The 20,721-nt window shown below is 42.0% G+C and overlaps 1 long non-coding RNA gene across 2 annotated transcripts; it reads right to left on the reverse strand.

The window, feature by feature from the left end:
• Nucleotides 1-1,070: 1,070 nt before the first annotated feature.
• Nucleotides 1,071-3,513, reverse strand: LOC136494504 (uncharacterized). Of its 2 annotated transcripts, XR_010768616.1 has the most exons (6): nt 3,163-3,513; nt 2,966-3,082; nt 2,220-2,759; nt 1,621-2,134; nt 1,357-1,537; nt 1,071-1,155 (listed from the first exon to the last, which is right to left on the reverse strand). It is a non-coding gene; the product is annotated as an uncharacterized lncRNA (long non-coding RNA). The 2 variants fall into 2 exon arrangements; XR_010768615.1 differs by having other exon boundaries at nt 1,621-2,759.
• Nucleotides 3,514-20,721: the final 17,208 nt, after the last annotated feature.

The following is a 20,721-nucleotide window of genomic DNA, read 5'->3' on the forward strand; positions in this document are numbered from 1 at the left end:
TTAGGCCCAGAGGTGTTACACTAATTATCCTTATCTGATATCATAAATGTTATTATTTTATTATATAAATTTGATAGAAATTCATACTCTCCAAGAAAGTTGGAATAACCTATAATTTTAGATGGAGGGACTAAATAGCTGTGCATGTATAGCTCAATCTTGCAATCATGTTTCCGTTGTCGTTTCAACCCTCATTGACATTATTCGAGATATCTAGAACGTGGTCATATACACTGCTCGATTACTTTTCACGATAATGTACATTTTGTTTATTTTATGCAACAAGAGACGGCGATCCAGGTAGCTGGGAACTGTCTAGTATTAATTGGTGCCTCGTATGTATGAACATTCCAAACCGCTACAGCGTTGCACGCCGGAGTTCGATCCCTCCCAGGGTGAGTTTGTCGGTCGGAGGCGAATAAAATCCCCTCGTCTATCCCACATTAAAGCACATGTCTAAGGCCAGCCCAGTCTTATGAGAGCTGCGGTGCCATTATGTATGGGTGGGACAGGGTTCAGAGTTTTCTCGACCTGCGTGAAAAAGTCTTCTTATATACACATGTCGTCCTTGCTTGTAATTATACAACTGTCATCAGGCCTGAATTTTTTTCATGATGAGCCTAGTATATTGCCCGTGCTAACGCTACGGTGACGTCTTGAAAAAATAAATCATAAAACTAAAAAATAAATCTACTCGTGAAAGAAACACAAATTCTCTATCAAACAAAGATTGGTGATTTCTTACTCATAAAAAATAAACAAGCCCACAACATGCATTCAATCATTTAAGCAAATAGAATCAGACTATGTAATGATAAGCAGATAGTCAGCTTGTGGGTCACAGAATGATAACAAAGAACATAGAAAACCAAAAAAAGGAATCACAATTCCACTATGCAAGCGCAAGCACAAGAAAATCATCCACCCACTGGCCAATGCATTTGCAAATTTCAGTTTAGAGAGATTCGATGATATTCCTACCCCTCAGATCTTACTAAAAATGGAAAAGGTTTGGTCCATTTGCACGCCCCCCCCCCCCCCCCCCCCCCCCCCCCCCCCCCCCCCCCGCTCCCTCTCTTCAAAAGCTTTGTTGGATAAATCTTCACAGGATTTAACACATGCCCAGTTGCTGATTTTGGCATCATTTATTACTTTCTGCAAACAATCCAAATAAAATATGCAAATAATTATATGTACAATCAAAATTCATGGAAAATTAACGAAATTTTTTATTGATTATTACTTCGCTAAAGAACATAAGAGAAAGTAAATGACAGTATACTGGAAAAGGTTCTTAAAATGGACCTTGATTAAACCTCTAACTTTAAGATTGGTTTTGCAGCTCATGAACAATACCTTGTCTTTGATATTCCAGTACCCATTGATTGGAAACCACGTTTTCTGAGATCCAGAATCTTGATACTTAAGCTACAACAACAACAAAAGGAAAGCACATAAGGCAATCACAAACTGCATTACGGCGTTTATTACCTCTGTGTGTTACTTCAACCTTCACACCCCTGAGGGCCTTCAAGAGCTGAAATTCAGAAAACAACATCATACATCTGAAATTCTTTTGCACATTGCATTTTGTATCGAGGCAGGAGAAAGCGTGGATACCTTATCATACTCAGGTTTAGTCAAGTTACTATCCACGAATCAAAGTTCTCATACAAAAAGCAGGTGAGTGATGCAGCAGTTGTGTTGACAGTTTCTTTATTGTAACACCCCAGGCCCGGCACGCGGCATAGGCCCACTCTGCCAGGGGTGAGCCCCACATACATAGCAACCCGCTTGTGCTTTCGTCTTTGTTTCGCGCAAAATGGTTAACCGAAGGTTACCACGCGCCCTTGACCTGGCTATCTAAGCTAGACTGTAGATGCGGGAAAAGGTCTGTAGCGATGATTTACTGTAGCTACAGAAAGCACTGTACAACTAGAAGTTTAGTACATGCCGTGAATTCTGAGTTCGCCGAACCAGCTTAAATAGCCAGACCAATGACGCATAGTAACCTTCAGTTAACCGTTTTGTGCGAAGCGAGGACAAAAGCGCAAGCGGGTTGCTACATAGGTGGAGCCCACCCCTCGATAGAGTGGGCCTGTGCCGTGTGACGAGCCTGGGGTGTTACATTTATCTACAGCATTAAACACGCGAAGTCAGTTTGGTGGATGACTGAAACTGGATTAAGCGGAATTGATATATTTGAATGAGAAAGTCACCAGATCATGCGCCGTCGCCATTGGAGACGTCCACCGTGCCGTCCCTGCCTCACCAGATCATGCGCCGGCCAAAAATGAACAAAATGGATCGAGAAGCACCTTATCCTCGATGCGCCGCACTCACTAATCAATTTCTAGTTACAGAAAAGCTACAGAGTAATCAATTTGAACAAATTTGTGTAGCACAAGTCCAGCAACAACCATATTCGCAGCAGCACTCACTAAACATCAACTGCGAGAAAAATGATCTGAAAACTGATGGAAACAACCAAATATAACTCCATGTTGTAACTTAATATTTAACATAGATATGTGCATCTTAGGTACATATTTCCTGAAATATTTTGACAAGCAACATGTATTTAAATGATTGCTGACCTTGTTCATGACCCAAAAGAACAAAATTCAGTATCTTAGAAATCATAGATAAGTGCGATTGCTGACCTTGTTCATGACCCAAAAGAACAAAATTTAGTATCTTACAAATCAAGTGCTATGCACCTTCCTCAACCAGTGCTACTGATCAGACCAACCCCTCCCCTGCAACCACAATTACAAAATAACACCATTGATCATATCATCAGTTCCTAAGCAAAGATAAGCGAACAAAAGTGATAGGACTGGTTGGCATAACCTTGTTTTATGCATAGCGGTGAACTAATTGATTGAAGGCATGCACGTGAAAAAATACAGAGGACACCAAACTGAGAACGTTCAGCAACAGAGTTCTTTTTTTTTTTTTTTACCTTTAATCCACAACCAGGACCCTCAGAAGTCAGGCTTTCAGCACCACCGCCGCACGAATTAACATGCACGACGAGATGCGACAGCTTCTGATGGCCGTCTTCATCTTCTTCTGCGGCCTGCACAAACAAAATATTTTAGAGCAGGAAGCGGCCAACGACGCCACAATAACAAAAAAAAAAAAAAATGCCCGACGCACCGAGATTCCGCCAGTATCCGAGATTCATGCTCAGTGACTGCAGCGCCATGGCGAGGAGATCGAGAAGAAGGGCCCTCACCGGCAGGGCGGCGGCCGGGAAACCCTAGCCGAGTGCCCCGCGTCCACCGCGCCGCCGAGTCCACCGTGCCACCGCGTGCTCCGCTTCCGCCGCGCCGCCGAGTCCACCGCGTGCTCCGCGCCCCTGGCGGCCACTCCACGACAGGCCGCGCCCCCGCAGGCCCCAGCGGTTGCACCCGCGGCCAGGGGGGCTCGTCCCCGGCCACGGGGCCGGCGCCTGCCCTACCCTGGATTTCGTACGTGGGGAGAGGAGATGGGTTCGTCCCTGCGGGGGAGAGGAGAGGAGAGGCATCGCGCGAGTCGCGCGGCGGGAGAGGCGGAGTCGGATGAGGAGGTTGACACACGCCATCCTGTCCGTTGGATGTGAGTGAGTAACTAGAGAGAAGAGATTTAAAGCAATCTGGACGGTTTGTTTTAAAGATGTGGTTGTTCTGGGTACAATTTTGCGGGGATGGACGAAAGGCTTCTCAGCCGAGGACGTTTTTTTTGTGTGGATTTAGCAAAGAAAAAGTGGGTGGATTAGCAATGTAGATTAGTAGTGTAGACTAGACAGTTCCACGTAAAAGCAATTGTTCGGTGACTAATCGATAGTTGAGAAGAGATTAAAAAAACCCGATACTGTAGTTGAGAATGCAATAATTCATTTCAACAAAGTTCAAGTTTAACTAGCCAACTATACATGGTTATTTGCCTTGCCTCACATGACCTAAGAATAGGTGGTATTATGTCATTATGATCTATATGCCCTAAACATAATTGACACCCAGACCACTCATCATCATGAGGGCAAGGATCAGAATGGTGCTGCACAAAGTACCTGTAATCTCAAGAGATACTTGGAGATCTCAGTGGCAATGTAGTTACGCATGAAGCAGGTGTTCCTTTCGATGTCAAGCTTGGGCACTCCTCGCAGCTCCTTCCTGACGTCAACAGCATCTTGATCCACAATTGAGTCTCAACCAGGCTAACCCTGGATGAATCCCCACGAACGGGATACTAGGGTTTCCTTTAAGCTATCCAGTTGTCAAAATACCAAATCTCACAGCCATACCCACGAAGCGCCCGAAATACCCCTCAGGCGATTCTATCTGAATCACCCAGGGGCTCGGGGGCTACACCCGTCGGGTGTGCTCGCGCGCACCCTCTGACGAATCGAAACCCCCAATCACCTGGGGGCTCGGGGGCTACACCCTACGGGTGTGCTCGCGCGCACCCTCTGACGAATTGAAATACCCTCCGGGCGATTCTATCCGAATCACCCGGGGGCTCAGGGGTTACTGTCGGGGACCTAATACTGAGGTACCCAATGAGGTGGAGCTAATAACCATCGAACGTTGATGCTTCTGGTCAGACAAAAACGCTACTACACTTCTTGCCCGAACGACGAAATATTGGTTCCGCCTCGCCCAACCCCAGAGGTCTAGACTCTGCCTCGTCCGACGGCTGAGGACTGGCTCTGCCTCGCTCGACGGCTGAAGGCAGGCTCCGCCTCACCCAACGGCTGAGGGTAGGCTCCGCCTCGCCCGACGGCTGAGGGCTGGCTGACTGCGCCCTGCTCCTTCATTATGACAAGCATGTGGTAAGATAGAACATTCGAGTCAACCGCAGTACCGAGGACGATACCCTACACGCCTGCAGAAAAGTACCGTTAGGATACAACGGGACGGGTGTGTTAAGCCCTTCCAGGCATGGCAGAGCCCGAACAGTGTTGTGGGTGCCGACTTTGGTCTTACAGTGTTGGGGGCACCGCCATCAGCCCTCGGGCGTGGATCCTAACATGAGCATACGACAACCACTACAATCCAATAGGGAACTCACGTCATCAACAGTAACAGGCATATAGTCACTTCCCCATCTACACCTAGCAGAGTCACGGCTCGGTGTCCTGACACAACGCACCGTCTGTAACACCTCGGGTGTTTAAATACTAAAACATGCCATGTCATCATATGTATAGCACATCATTCATGTGTTAGTGAAAATTTTGATATGCATACACTAAAACAAGTTTACCTTTAGGTTATATGTGTTGACTTGTAGGGCTTGAATTGAGTTAAAATTCTTTGTATTGAATTGAAGTTCTGAAAACCCTTATTTTCAATATTTAATTCTACCCTGAAAACTCATTTCAAAATCTAAGCACATTTTGGAGTTGAGCCTAAAAACAAAAGTGTAGAGCTTGTCGAGTTGTACAAAGTTAGTTATTAGAGTTTTCAAAGTTGTTTTATAAAATTTGAAGTAATTTGAAAAGGCGTAAATTCTTAAAATGCCTCCTTTTTGAATTTAAACTTGCATTTCAAAATGTAGACCGAATTTGGGTTTGGTTATAAAAGCAAAGTTGTAGAACTTTGAATGTGGAACAACTTTTATTTTTGGAGATTTTTGAGTTGCCACATAAATTTGGGAGTAATTTGGGATTCAAATCGAGTGGCAATTTTGTAATTTCGGGGAACAGTAGTCGCGTAAGCCATCTCACCGTCGGCGATCTTCTTTCTGCTTCCAGGCGTGCTCGTGGCCGTCTTTGGCTTCACACTAGCGTGGAGAAGGCCCCTTCGTGGCTTCTCTTTGCTTCCTGGTCACGTTTATAGCCCAGGCGTCGTCGCCGTTCTCCTTTTTCTCCTCCTTTGTTTTTCCCGTCACTGCCGCCGCTGCTCCGTTGAGCTGTGCCGTCGCCGTCGCGCGTTCCCATCCTCGGCTAAGCTTGCCATAGCTCCGCTTATTCCTTGCGCACCCAGCAAACCAGCCCTTGTGGCTTGACTTCGCCGGGAACCACCGTTCATCGCTTTTCTTCCTCGCGGCCGGCAGCGTCGCCGTCGCATGCGCTTCACCGTGGCCATAGCTCTACGGTGAGCCTCTAACCTTGCGAAGTCTTGTTTCAGCTTCGCCACGATGCCGTGGTGCTTTGTGCCCGGTTGATTGACCATTTTGTCCACCGCAGTCACCGAAACATCGCCATCGACGACCGTTGCTCCGCCGTGGCTGCTGTGCACGTCGACCCACCTCTCTGTTGCTCTTCCGGCCCTGCTCTTTGCTCAATCGTGTTCGGTATGAGCTGCTGAACCTTCCTGTGCAGTTTGTTTAAGTGCTACCGGTCTTGTTTCACCAGCGTTGCGCAGCTGCGCCATCGTGGCCGCCATGGCTGATGTCATGCTCGGTCTAGGCCGTTTTAGGTCTCGCTTGTGCCACCAATCGACGCGTAGGGATGTAGGGGACGTGGTGGTACCTTGGCCGTCGCCGGTGATCTCACCGTCGGCGAGAAATCGCCGGTCAGCGCATGTAGTCGCCGTGGTCAGCGCGGGAGGTCGGGGATGACAGGTGGGGTCGCATTGTCAGTGACTCGGTGTTTGAAAATGAATTTTCTATTTTTCAGTGATGAATGAATAGTATGAGTTTTTGTTATTTTTGTGTAGAATTATTTAGAGCTCCAAAAATTATGGAAATTTTTGTGTGACCTCTCTATGATGTATACTATTTAAGAAAAATATGAACTATTGATTTTCAGTACTTTTTGAATGTGATAAAAATTGCTCAATTAATTAATAAATGAGTTTCCATGATTTTTCTAGGTTTAAATAACTATCCAAAAATTATGAAAATTGTTTTGCCACTTGGTTATCATGTAATGAACCTTCACAAAAATTTTGAGCTCAATTGAAACAAGTTAAATTTTGAGCTCAATTGAAACAAGTTGATTTATTTCATAATTTTGAATTAAATAATTAATTCATAAAAGCAAACAGTAACCTTTAATAATTTAGGTTTTGTTTGAATTTTTGGATTGAGTGATGACCTTGGGTCATTAGTTGGTAATGATCCTTAGCAATTGAAATGAGTGTTATGAAAAAGGTTTAGTTAGTTTTGACTTGTAACTGTACCGCGAAGGAAAGTTGTATTCAAGTTTTTAACTTTTGCATCCATTATCAAGCATCACGTTTTGTATCTCGCATCATGTTAAACATGGCATTGTTACTATGTGTAGTGAACGAAAGTGAGCACATGGTAGTTAATCAAGTTGAGGAGGAGGTTAATCCGTCTGTTGAAGTTGGATTTAATACCAGTGGAACGACTCCGGAACCTGACTTTTCCGCCAATAAAGGCAAGCCCTGGATGCATTTAAACCTACCTTGTGTTTTCCAAATTATATCACTTTTGCTTTTATATACTGCATTAAGTGATTAGGAGTTGAGTGGAAACCTATTTGGTGCATTATTAGCCTTGTTTTTCCATATCAACCTTGTTACCCGTTTTAATCCGTGAATGCCTAATTATGCTTAGCCATGCTTAGAACGATAAAAGTCGGGTGATTACCTATCACCTGCGAGATATAAATGGATTTTTGGTTATGACTAGTTATTTATGTTATCATGAGATATGAGCATGTGGAATAATAAATCTAGACCAGGCAGACTCGGTGTATGAGAGCCACAAGACATGAATGTCTTATGAGTGGGTTCTTTCCGCCTGTGTCGATTGAGGCCCGTTCGTTGTTGAACTGCATGAGGTGAGACTTTGTAGTACTAACCATATACTCCGGTAAGCCTTAACTTGGCGATTCTGTTACGAGAATGACTACTCGCGCACTGGGAGTGGAGAGATGGTGGGAATAGCATGTACCCACGTGGTAATGGGCTGGATTGGTGGAGTACTATATTCTCGGGTGGCGTGAACCCATTCTTGTTTTAGAGGACCTGAGGGTAGGTTGGTATATGTAGGTCAGGGACCTACATATGTCGTATGGTCTGGAATCCCCAGCTGGGTTTTTAATCGGTTCGAATCGTCGTTGCTCCTCGGTTATGGAGACTCAACTCATTGTTCATCATCATAGTTTAATAACTGGAACTTGAGTAAGGTTTGAGAAAGTGTTGGATATGAAGTTTCATGATCTCAATACGGATCATGTCAGCTTTGTATATGATCTTTTTTATGATAAAAATGTTGATATAAAGAATCTTGTTAGAGAGCTTTTACGCAAAAGAACTTTGATTATTGCTAGCCATACCTTGAATCCCTGAGCTTGCATTCCTGAGCCTTATCAGTTTTATTTCGGTTAAGTCTTGTTGAGTACTTTTGTACTCAGGGTTCGTTGACCCTTGTTGCAGGTGAGCCTCATGAGCAGGTCTGTTTTGGACCATGCTGCATGACTGTTGTTCAGGTTGATGACGATAAGTAAATGTGTGGCCCTTGGATAGGGCAATTTAATTGTGTGTTTTGTATTATGTTAATAATGCCACTCCACTTCTACTATGGTTTGTAATAATTATTGAACTTAGTTTGTAAGATTTGAAACTACTGTTTTGTAAACTAAGTTATTGTAAGACTTCTGCTATTATACTCTGTTGTAGATATTTGAATAAATATTGTAATACTGCAATGACTCTGTAATGGGATCCTGCTCGGAAATCGTGGATGATTCGGGGTTCCCCGAGGACACCCAACAGTCTTCTTAAGTTACCGGGAACATATGCATGGTCGTCAAAGGTCATTGGACAGTGACAGATGCATGTTGACCCTATAATTTAGGAGGTTCTGCCACAAAGTGGTATCAGAGAGATCGTTACAAAGTCTTTGTTGTATTGTTTTACAAAAACTTCAAAATGATTTGGGACAAATATATATAACTTGTTAATTTGGTCCAAATTTCTTCTGGCTTATCTTATTTCATTATCACCATTCCTTATTTGATTAAAAAGGCTTTGTGTGGTGGAGTAGTAATCTTATTATGCCCTATATAATAACAACTGTTGTTCTTGTACTTTATAAGCTTTGATGTTTTTGTTCGTAAGAACGATTCATGCATCATGATTAATCCACTTGTTACTTACTTTCCCTCTTAGTCTGGAGTTAAGTAGTGAGTCTGGGTTAAATAGTGTAATCCATCCTGGCTACTATTGAGACTTGTATCAGATTGTCTTATTTGGATTAATCTTGCTTCCTACAGTATGGCTCGTACCAAGGTAACACCCCGTAAGTCCGTTGGACCTAAAGGAGTTCCTCGTCACTAGCTTGCCCCTAGGAATGATGGTGCTAGCAGTAGTAGCTCTAGGCCTGATCCCCAGGCAGAGATACAGAGGCTTACAGCAGAGTTAGCACAGGCTACTAGAGATAGGGTTGTGGATGCCATCCATGTGGGCGAGTTACGAAATAAATTGAGGTGTCTCACCACCGCTCATAAAAACTATGAGCGTATGTTAGTTCATATGGTGGAAGGGAGAAATGAGGCTTGGCATAGGGAAGATGTAGCTAGAGCTAGAGCGCATGAGCTAGAATTTTATGTAGAAGATTTAGAAGAATATTCTACCAATCTACATGAAGAAGTCCATAGGCTGAGCAATCTCCTGGATCCAAATCATGAACCTCAAGCTGATGCAATGGACCTTGGTGTCATCATTGCTGATAATGATGAACTTGAAGAGGAAGAAGAAGAAGAAGATCCAGAAGAATTAGTGATGGTCGATAAAAGTGATAATGAAGGCAGAAATGTTTCCGGAATGGATACCGATCACGAGGTTTGATGTGGTCGAGGAGAAGAGTAGAGTTGTAAAATAGTGAGATCTAGTTAAGTTAAGTAGTCTTGTTTAGGTGCGGGCTTATGCTTAAATAAGTGAACCAGTGTAATGTGTTTGTAGTTAGTTCTTTTTATAGTTCAATAAAGGCTTGCAAGTAAAGTTTTGTTTGTCATGAGCAGATGCATCGTACGCGGGGTTCGCATATTCCTGGTACTTCACAAGATGAGGATGGTATTCCTAATCCATCACCAGTTCCACCAAATATGGCTGATGCTATCGCCGCCCTTGTCAATGTAACTGTTGAAAATGCTCGATTGCTTCAAGAGATAGCTCAGAGTAATCAGAATGTGATGCAAGGGAACCGTGGTCACAATCATCCCAGGCATGAAGTTACGTATGTTGATTTCATAGATACAAGACCACCGGTGTTTACCAAGGCAGATGAACCACTGGAAGCTGATAATTGGTTTCGTACAATGGAGCAGAAGTTTGATCTCATTCCCTGCACGGAGTATCAGAAACCTATTTTTGCTGCCCAACAACTTAGAGGTGAAGTAGGTGCTTGGTGGGCAAACCTTGTGGCTATGCAACCAGTGGGTGTTCAGTTAACTTGGGCAGAGTTCTGTACTACTTTCTGAGCCCATTATATCCCAGAGGGAGTTATGGCTATGAAGCTGGATGAGTTCCTTACTTTGAAGCAAGGGGATCAAACAGTTATGCAATATGTGGGTAGATTCAATCACCTGTCATAGTATGCATCTGAACATGTCAACATAGATGCTAAGAAAAAGAAATGGTTTATGCGAGGTCTGAATACCAAACTGCAAACAATGATGACTACCTGTACCAATGTCACTTATCATGAGGAAGTGAACATTGCTATTGCTTTAGAGGAAAAATATCGGCAGCATAAGGAGATCAAGAAGAAAAAGAGTGTGCCATCTGGATCTTTTGGTGGAAATCAAAAGAGGCAAAAGATAATCTATCACCTAGTCAATCATTATCGTCCTCCTTATCGTCCACCGCAGTTCTAAGCCGGGCAACAATCAAATGTTTGTCCTGCCACAACTTACCAGAATCCACAACAGACAAATGCTCCTGGTGTCCGTGCTCCAACACCCCAGGGTCACAGTTATCCATGTTACAATTGTGGAAGGTCCGGTCATTTCTCTAGGGAATGTCCGTATCCCAAACAGTATAATTCAAATTCTCAGAAGGCTCCTGGCAATCAACAACAGGGTCAAATTCAGAATAAGAACAATAATCAGAATGCTCAGAAGGGCAAAGATGAAAAGAAGACGGGGTGGGTTTTCTATATTTAGGCCGAGGAGATTCCAGAAGGGGAGCCCATGATGCTGGGTATGTTTCCTGTCGTCGATCATCCTACAGTTATGCTTTTTGATTCTGGTGCATCTCATTCATTCATCAATAGAACCTTTGTCGTAAAGCATGAAATTCCAATTGGGGAAACAAAGGAAAATTTCTTTATACAGTCGCCTAGGAGACGTCTATGTACTAAGGAAATGGTATACCAGGTACCCATAAACCTGGGTGGGCATATTTTTCCCACTACCATGATTATTCTCAAGGATCAAGATATAGATGTGATCTTGGGAATGAATTGGATGTATCAACATAAGGCTGTTATAGATGCTTTGAATATGACAATAAGGGTGAGTTTGCCTGATAGTAATTCTTAGCTTCTTATCCAATTTCTAACCTTAAGGAGATCAGTGGAAAAAGTTTGTGCGACTTCCGTCAAGGAGATTAGAGATATCCCAGTAGTCTACAAATTTCTAGATGTTTTTCCTGAAAATTTACCTGGTCTACCACCAGATAGGGATGTTCAATTTAACATAGAGTTAAAACCTAGAATAGCTCTGATCTCTCGAAGAGCTTATAGGATGCCTCCCAAGGAATTAGCCAAGTTGAAGACTTAGTTGCAAGAGTTGATTGATAAGGGGTTTATCCAACCTAGCTCATCACCTTAGGGATGTCCTGTAATTTTTGTGAAAAAGAAAGATGAGACCCTAAGGTTGTGTGTTGACTATCGTCCATTGAATGAAGTAACCATTAAGAATAAATATCCCTTACCTCGGATAGACTTGCTTTTTGATCAACTGGCTGGAGCCAAAGTTTTCTCCAAGATTGATTTGAGGTCAGGTTATCACCAAATTAAGATTAAGCCTGAAGATATTCCCAAAACGGCGTTTACCATAAGATATGGTTTATATGAATACCTGGTAATGTCTTTTGGTTTGACGAATGCCCCAGCTCATTTCATGTATCTGATGAATTCAGTATTCATGCCTGAGCTAGACAAGTTTGTAGTGGTCTTCATTGATGACATCTTAGTATATTCCAAGAACAGGAAAGAACATGCGAAACACCTCAGAATTGTTCTGACCCGTTTGAGAGAACATCAGCTTTATGCCAAGTTCAGTAAGTGTGACTTTTGGCTAAAGGAAGTATAGTTTTTAGGACATGCTTTGTCAGCTGAAGTAGTTGCTATGGATCCAAGCAAAGTTAAGGATGTACTAGATTGGAAACCACCAACCACAGTTCATCAAGTTCGGAGTTTTCTTGGAATGGCGGGTTATTACCGTTGTTTTATCCTAGATTTCTCTAGAATATCCAAGTACATCACTGGGTTGTTGAAGAATCAAGCCAAGTTTGTCTGGTCATTTAATTGTGAAGAAGCCTTCTAGACTTTGAAGAGATTGTTAACCACTGCACCAGTATTAGCACAACCAGATATCGAGAAGTCGTTTGATGTTTATTGTGATGCTTCTGGTATTGGCATTAGATGTGTATTGATGCAAGAAGGCCGAGTCATTGCCTATGCTTCCAGACAACTTAAGCAATATGAAGAACATTATCCAACTCATGATTTTGAGTTAGCAGCGGTTGTCCATGCTTTGAAGATTTGGCGGCATTACCTACTTGGTAATACTTGCCATATGTATACAGATCATAATAGTTTAAAATATATCTTTACTCAATCAGAATTGAACATGCGACAAAGAAGATAGTTAGAATTGATTAAAGATTATAACTTGGAAGTACATTACCATCCTGGTAAGGCAAATGTGGTTGCAGATGCCCTCAGTCGTAAGAGTCATTGCAATTGTCTGACAGTAAAAACAATGGATTTGACTTTATGTCAAGAGATGGAAAAGTTGAGTATAGAGGTAATTCAACAAGGTAGTTTGACCAATATAACTATTGGATCAACTATTCGAGACCAGATTATTGCTGCTCAGAAAGAAAACAAGGGTATAGCCCATATCAAAGAAAGAGTCTAGAATGGAAAAGCGAAATGCTTCAAAATAGATGATGAAGGTGTGCTATGGTTCAAGAATCGTCTTGTGGTACCAAAGGTTCCTGAGTTGCGACAGTCAATTCTTGAAGAGGCACATGCTACTATGTTATCTATTCATCTAGGAAGTTATAAGATGTACCATGACTTGAAACAGAGATTTTGGTGGACCAAAATGAAGATAGAGATTGCCCGGTATATAACCAAGTGTGATACTTGTCAAAAAGTGAAAGCTATATATTTGAGGTCTACTGGGGAGTTACAACCATTGCATATTCTAGCTTGGAAGTGGGAGGATATTAGTATGGACTTTATTGTTGGTCTACCCAAGACATCTAAAGGCTTTGATTCAATATGGGTTATTGTAGATCGACTAACTAAGTCAGCATATTTTCTTCTAGTCATGAGTACATACCCCACTATCCAATATGCCAAGGTGTATTTAGCATGAATTGTGAGCCTACATGGAGTATCAAAGACCATAGTGTTAGATAGGGGTACATAGTTTGTCTCCAACTTTTGGAAACAATTGCATGCTTCGTTGGGTACCAAACTCCTGTATAGTATAGCTTATCATCCATAGACTGATGGTCAGACTAAAAGAGTCAATCAAGTACTTGAAGATATGTTAAGATGTTATGTCCTTAACTATTCCAATAAGTGGGATGAATGTTTGTCTTTGGCTGAGTTCTCATATAATAATAGTTATCAAGAGAGCATTAGAATGGCTCCGTTTGAAGCACTCTATGGTCATAGATGCAGAACATCATTGAATTGGTCTGAACCTGGGGAAAGATGATTCTTTGGAGTTGACCTTGTAAAAGAAACAGAAGAGAAGGTTAGGCAGATACAAAGTAATTTGAAGATAGCTCAGTCCCGACAAAAGAATTATGTGGATAAACGACGTAGACCATTGGTGTTTAATAATGGAGATTTTGTATATCTAAAGGTATCACCAATGAAGAGAGTTACCCGTTTCGATGTTAAAGGCAAGTTGGCACCTCGTTATATTGGACCATTTCAAATTTTGGAAAGGTGTGGAAAGGTGGCATATCGCTTGAAGTTACCAGAACATCTTTTAGCTATGCACGATGTGTTCCATGTTTCCCAATTAAAGAAGTGTCTTCAAGTGCCTAAATAGAATGTTGAGGTTGAAGGAGTGGAACTTGAACCTAATTTGACCTATTTTGAATATCCTATTCGAGTTCTAGATCAGAAAGACCGTGTCACACGAAGGAGAACAATCAAGTTCTACAAGATACAATGAAATCAACATTCTGAAGAAGAAGCTACTTGGGAATCCGAAGATTACTTGCTAGAAAAGTTTCCGGAGTTTCTTGCGTCAATATAGAATAACGTTAGTTGTGCTCAGTCGTTACAAATCGTGTTTTGTAAAGAGACCTTAGCTGTTTTATGAATAGATTTTGGATGTTTTTGGACTAACAAATTTCCTTTTCTATTACTTACCCTTGGACTTTAAATCTCGGGACGAGATTTCTTTTAGGGGGAACGATTGTAACACCTCGGGTGTTTAAATACTAAAACATGCCATGTCATCATATGCATAGCACATCATTCATGTGTTAGTGAAAATTTTGATATGCATACACTAAAACAAGTTTACCTTTAGGTTATATGTGTTGACTTGTAGGGCTTGAATTGAGTTAAAATTCTTTGTATTGAATTGAAGTTTCGAAAACCCTGATTTTCAATATTTAATTCTACCCTAAAAACCCATTTCAAAATCTAAGCACATTTTTGGATTGAGCCTAAAAACAAAAGTGTAGAGCTTGTTGAGTTGTACAAAGTTGGTTTTTGGAGTATTCAAAGTTGTTTTATAAAATTTGAAGTAATTTGAAAAGGCGTAAATTCTTGAAATGCCCCTTTTTGAATTTAAACTTGCATTTCAAAATGTAGACTGAATTTGGGTTTGGTTATAAAAGCAAAGTTGTAGAACTTTGAATTTGGAACAACTTTTATTTTTGGAGATTTTTGAGTTGCCACATAAATTTGGGAGTAATTTGGGATTCAAATCGAGTGGCAATTTTGTAATTTTGGGGAACAGTAGCCGCGAAAGCCATCTCACCGCCGGCGATCTTCTTTCTGCTTCTAGGCATGCTTGTGGCCGTCTTTGGCTTCACGTTGGCATGGAGAAGGGCGCTGCGTGGCTTCTCTTTGCTTCCTGGTCGCGTTTATGGCCCAGGCGTCATCGCCGTTCTCCTTTTTCTCCTCCTCTATTTTTCCCATCACCGCCGTCGCTGCTCCGTTGAGCTGTGCCGTCGCCGTCGTGCGTTCCCATCCTTGGCTAAGCTTGACATAGCTCAGCTTGTTCCTTGTGCACCCAGCAAACCAGCCCTTGTGGCTTGACTTCGCTGGGAACCGCCGTTCATCGCTTTTCTTCCTCACGGCCGACAGCGTCGCCGTCGCATGCGCTTCACCATGGCCGTAGCCCTATGGTGAGCCTCTGACCTTGCAAAGTCTTATTTTAGCTTCACCACGATGCCGTGGTGCTTTGTGCCTGGTTGATTAACCATTTTGTCGACCGCAGTCGCCGAAACACCGCCATCGACGATCGTTGCTCCGCCGTGGCTGCTGTGCACGTCGACCCACCTCTTCTGTTGCTCTTTCGGCCCTGCTCTTTGCTCAATCATGTTTGGGGTGAGCTGCTGAACCTTCCTGTGTAGTTTGTTTAAGTGCTACCGGTCTTGTTTCACCGGCGTTGTGCAGCCACACCGTCGTGGCCGCCATGGCTGGTGTCATGCTCGGTCTAGGCCGTTTTAGGTCTCGCTTGTGCCACCAATCGACACGTAGGGATGTAGGGGACGTGGTGGTACCTTGGCCGTCGCTGGTGATCTCGCCGTCGGCGAGAAATCGCCGGTCAGCGCGTGTAGTCGCCGTGGTTAGCGCGGGAGGTTGGGGATGACAGGTGGGGTCGCGTTGTTAGTGACTCGGTGTTTGAAAATGAATTTTCTATTTTTCAGTGATGATTGAATAGTATGAGTTTTTGTTATTTTTGTGTAGAATTATTTAGAGCTCCAAAAATTATGAAAATTTTTGTATGACCTCTCTGTGATGTATACTATTTAGGAAAAATATGAACTTATGATTTTCAGTACTTTTTTGAATGTGATAAAAATTGCTCAATTAATTAATAAATGAGTTTCCATGATTTTCCTAGGTTTAAATAACTATCCAAAAATTATGAAAATTGTTTTGCCACTTAGTTATCATGTAATGAACCTTTACAAAAATTTTGAGCTCAATTGGAACAAGTTGATTTATTTCATAATTTTAAATTAAATAATTAATTCATAAATGCAAATAGTAACCTTTAATGATTTAGGTTTTGTTTGAATTTTTGGATTGAGTGATGACCTTGGGTCATTAGTTGGTAATGATCCTTGGCAATTGAAATAAGTGTTATGAAAAAGGTTTAGTTAGTTTTGACTTGTAACTGTACCGCGAAGGAAAGTTGTATTCAAGTTTTTAACTTTTGCATCCGTTATCAAGCATCATGTTTTGTATCTCGCATCATGTTAAACATGGCATTGTTACTACGTGTAGTGAACGAAAGTGAGCACGTGGTAGTTAATCAAGCTGAGGAGGAGGTTGATCCATCTATTGAAGTCGGATTTGATACCAGTGGAATGACTCTGGAACCTGACTTTTTCGCCAATCAAGGCAAGCCCCGGATGTATTTAAACCTACCTTGTGTTTTATAAATTATATCGCTTTCTTTTATAAACTGCATTAAGTGATTAGGAGTTGAGTGGAAACCTAATTGGTGCATTATCAACCTTGTTTTTCCATATCAACCTTGTTACCCGTTTTAATTCGTGAATGCCTAATTATGCTTAGCCATGCTTAGAATGATAAAAGTCGGGTGATTACCTGTCACCTATGAGATATAAATGGATTTTTGGTTACGACTGGTTATTTATGTTATCATGAGATATGAGCATGTGAAATAATAAATCTAGACCGGGCGGTCTCGGTGTATAAGAGCCACAAGACATGGATGTCTTGTGAGTGGATTCTTTCTGCCTGTGTCGATTGAGGCCCGTCCGTTGTTGAACTGCATGAGATGAGACTTTGTAGTACTAACCACATACTCCGGTAAGCCTTAACTTGGTGATTCTGTTATGAGAATGGCTACTAGCACACTAGAAGTAGAGAGATAGCGGGAATAGCGTGTACCCATATGGCAATGGGCTGGATTGGTGGAGTACTGTATTCTTGGGTGGCACAGACCCGTTCTTATTTTAGAGGACCTGAGGGTAGGTTGGTATATGTAGGTCAGGGACCTACATATGTCATGTGGTCTGGAATCCCCAGCTGGGTTTTTAATCGGTTCGAATCGTCGTTGCTCCTCGGTTATGGAGACTCAACTCACTATTCATCATCGTAGTTTAATAACTAGAACTTGAGTAAGGTTTGAGAAAGTGTTGGATATGAAGTTTCATGATCTCAATACGGATCATGTCAGCTTTGTATATGATCTTTTTTATGATAAAAATGTTGATATAAAGAATCTTGTTAGAGAGCTTTTACGCAAAAGAACTTTGATTATTGCTAAAGCCATACCTTGAATCCCTGAGCTTGCATTCCTGAGCCTTATCAGTTTTATTTTGGTTAAGTCTTGTTGAGTACTTTTGTACTCAGGGTTCGTTGACCCTTGTTGCAGGTGAGCCTCATGAGCAGGTCTATTTTGGACTGTGCTGCATGACTGTTGTTCAGGTCGATGACGACAAGTAAATGTGTGGCCCTTGGGTAGGGCAGTTTAATTGTGTGCTTTGTATTATGTTAATAATGCCACTCCACTACTACTATGGTTTGTAATAATTATCGAACTTAGTTTGTAAGATTTGAAACTACTGTTTTGTAAACTAAGTTATTGTAAGACTTCTGCTATTATACTCTGCTGTAGATATTTGAATAAATGTTGTAATACTGCAATGACTCTGTAATGGGATCCTGCTCGGAAATCGTGGATGATTCGGGGTTCCCCGAGGATACCCGATAGTCTTCTTAAGTTACCAGGAACAAATGCATGGTCGTCAAAGGTCATTGGACAGTGATAGATACATGTGGGCCCTATAATTTAGGAGGTTATGCCACACCGTCTGCCGAGGGAGGATGGGATGTGACCACTTGCTGAAATGAAGCCAGAGCCCAGCCCTATCAAGATCAACGAAACATGCTATCTCTGGCGTGGTCTGCCATGTCAACAGGGTAGACTCAAGAGAAAAGGAAGACCCGACACCTTCGAAGGACCTTCTCTACCTTTGGTTTTTTCCTCTTTCTCCCATCTGTAACCCCTGCTCCTCCCTTAGTCTATAAAAGGGAGGACAGGACGCCCCACTAGAGAGACGGATCGATTCCACAAACAACATACAGCCAAGCAGCAACCAAGCTCTTGGCATCCTTTCAACCTTTCCATCAAAGACTTGGGACATGCCCCTCTCTCGACCATTTGTACCCCCTACTATGAACCTTTTTTCGGTACTAATAACACGAGCAGTAACAAACTGGATATAGGGACATTCTGCCTGAACCAGTATAAACCTTGTGTTCTTTAGTACACCATCCGAGCCTAACATGCAACAAATATAAATTTACTAGTTGGTGTTTATTTGAAACACCAATGCTAGCGCCGTGGTGAAGAGAGAAAGTGAAGTTAGGGTTTTGGGGAGCTTTGCAGGCTCAGGGGTCAAGGGCATCGCCACAAGGCCACTCGACGGTGCCGCGCTCACCCTCAGGCAAGCGCGCACATCGGCGAGGGGCCCTACAGCGGCGCCGCCACCTATTCCTTCGGCCGTCACGGGAGGCCACCTCAGTCGCCGCTCTCTGTCTTGGCACTAAGGCGAGGAGAGGGAAGGAGAATGATGAATGGACCTAGGGTTTCCACGGGGAGCGACGCAGCACCGGTTTTGTTCCAGGCGAGAAGCGTGGGCGACCGTCTGATTTAGATCGACGGCTGATATCGCTTGGGCCGTTAGCTAGGCATACGGGTGAGCTTGCGCATAAAGCAGAATTCCGACCTAGGCCTAGGTTATGGCTTGGGACGCAGAGCGTGGCAACGTGCGTTTGGCCACGGGCCAGCACACAGGGGGGGCAGTTGTGAGATGGGCCGCGGGCCAATTGGCCACGGGCCGGCATGCGCGAGCGCCTGATGGGTCGGGCCGTATGCACAGTAAAGGTTAAGAATTTGTTTATTTATTTTCAGAAGTGAATTTTGATTAATTTTTTCATCTCTATTCAATTTTGAACCAACAGGATAAATTGTTTGGAGAGTAGATAAGTACAGTGAAATGCTTCTAAAAAGTAGATACATTATATTTATCAAGTTTCTGCTGTAAAGTTTAACGTTTATTATCTTCTAATTAAATTCAAACCAACGGAAGAATTTAATTTGAAGAGCAGGTGATTTTGGTTTAGTAAATTATGATTATGTTTATCCTCTAATTTAAATTGGAGGAGTAGTTCAATTTTGTCATTTTCTAACCAATGTTGATGATGATAATATTATAATGAATTTAAGTTTGAAGTTTAAATCTCTGATAAATTTTACACCAACGTGGTCAATTTTTCAGAGAGTTGATAAGGACCAAGAAATGCTCCTGAACTAAAAAAATGTATTTTATTATCAAGTTTCCGCTGCAATGATGGCGATTATCTTCTAATTAAATTTGAACCAACGTGAAAATTTAATTTTGAAGAGTAGTTATATGTATTTCAAGTTGATTTATGAGTTTTATGCATTAATTCTATTTTCTGTCCAACGGTGATCTTGAATTGATGTAGAAGCATCTTGTTTATTTAACCGGCGAAATCACTCGGCTGCATGCCAACAGGCTACAATGCTGGGCTATATGAATGAAAAGGCTTGAGTCAAGCCAGTTTAGGGCATGTTTTTGCTAGTTTATTAATGTTCTGATTAAATTGGAACCAACGGGAAGATTTAATTGGAAAATGAAGCATAAGTGAATATTTTTATGATAAGAGTTGTAATAAGTAACATGCATGTCTAATTTGACCAACGTTGGATTAAGCATGCATATTTGTGTATAGATTTATCTCGTATGGGAGAAGTTTTGGCATAGTACTTATGCTTGTCCATCCTGCATGGCGGGAGAAGTTTTGTGATGATTCACATGTTTTGTATCCCGCATAGCGAGAGAAGTTTGGGTAGCTCTTATGCTGTCCTAGTATTGACCGTGGCACAATAGAAATGCATCATCATGGTCAATACTAACCAAAAGATAAGAAAAAATGCAAGCGTGACTTATAAAAGTACTGCTAATGAAAGACCTCATTGAGTTCTTGAAGTGAAATAAGGAAAGTGTACTCCTAAACGGATCAAGAAATAACTTTGTTTATATGACATAATCATATGAATGAAGTAAGTTATAAGTGTCTCCTCATTCACAGGTTTTTTGAATAGTTCTCAAAATTATGGTAGTAAAGTTCATGCCATATTTCGAGGGGGAGAATATTAAGATCAATTAAGGAAGATACTCTTCATTAAGAGTGAGATAAAGATCAATTAAAACAAATGCGATCGTTGGAGGAGTACAACGGTCACAACAATGATATCCCTAAGCAGAGAAAAAGCTAAATTCCTGGACCTTTTAAAGTTCCGACAGGAAGATAGCG

This window comes from Miscanthus floridulus, chromosome 11, assembly GCF_019320115.1.
Source record: "Miscanthus floridulus cultivar M001 chromosome 11, ASM1932011v1, whole genome shotgun sequence".
NCBI classification, from domain to species: domain Eukaryota; kingdom Viridiplantae; phylum Streptophyta; class Magnoliopsida; order Poales; family Poaceae; genus Miscanthus; species Miscanthus floridulus.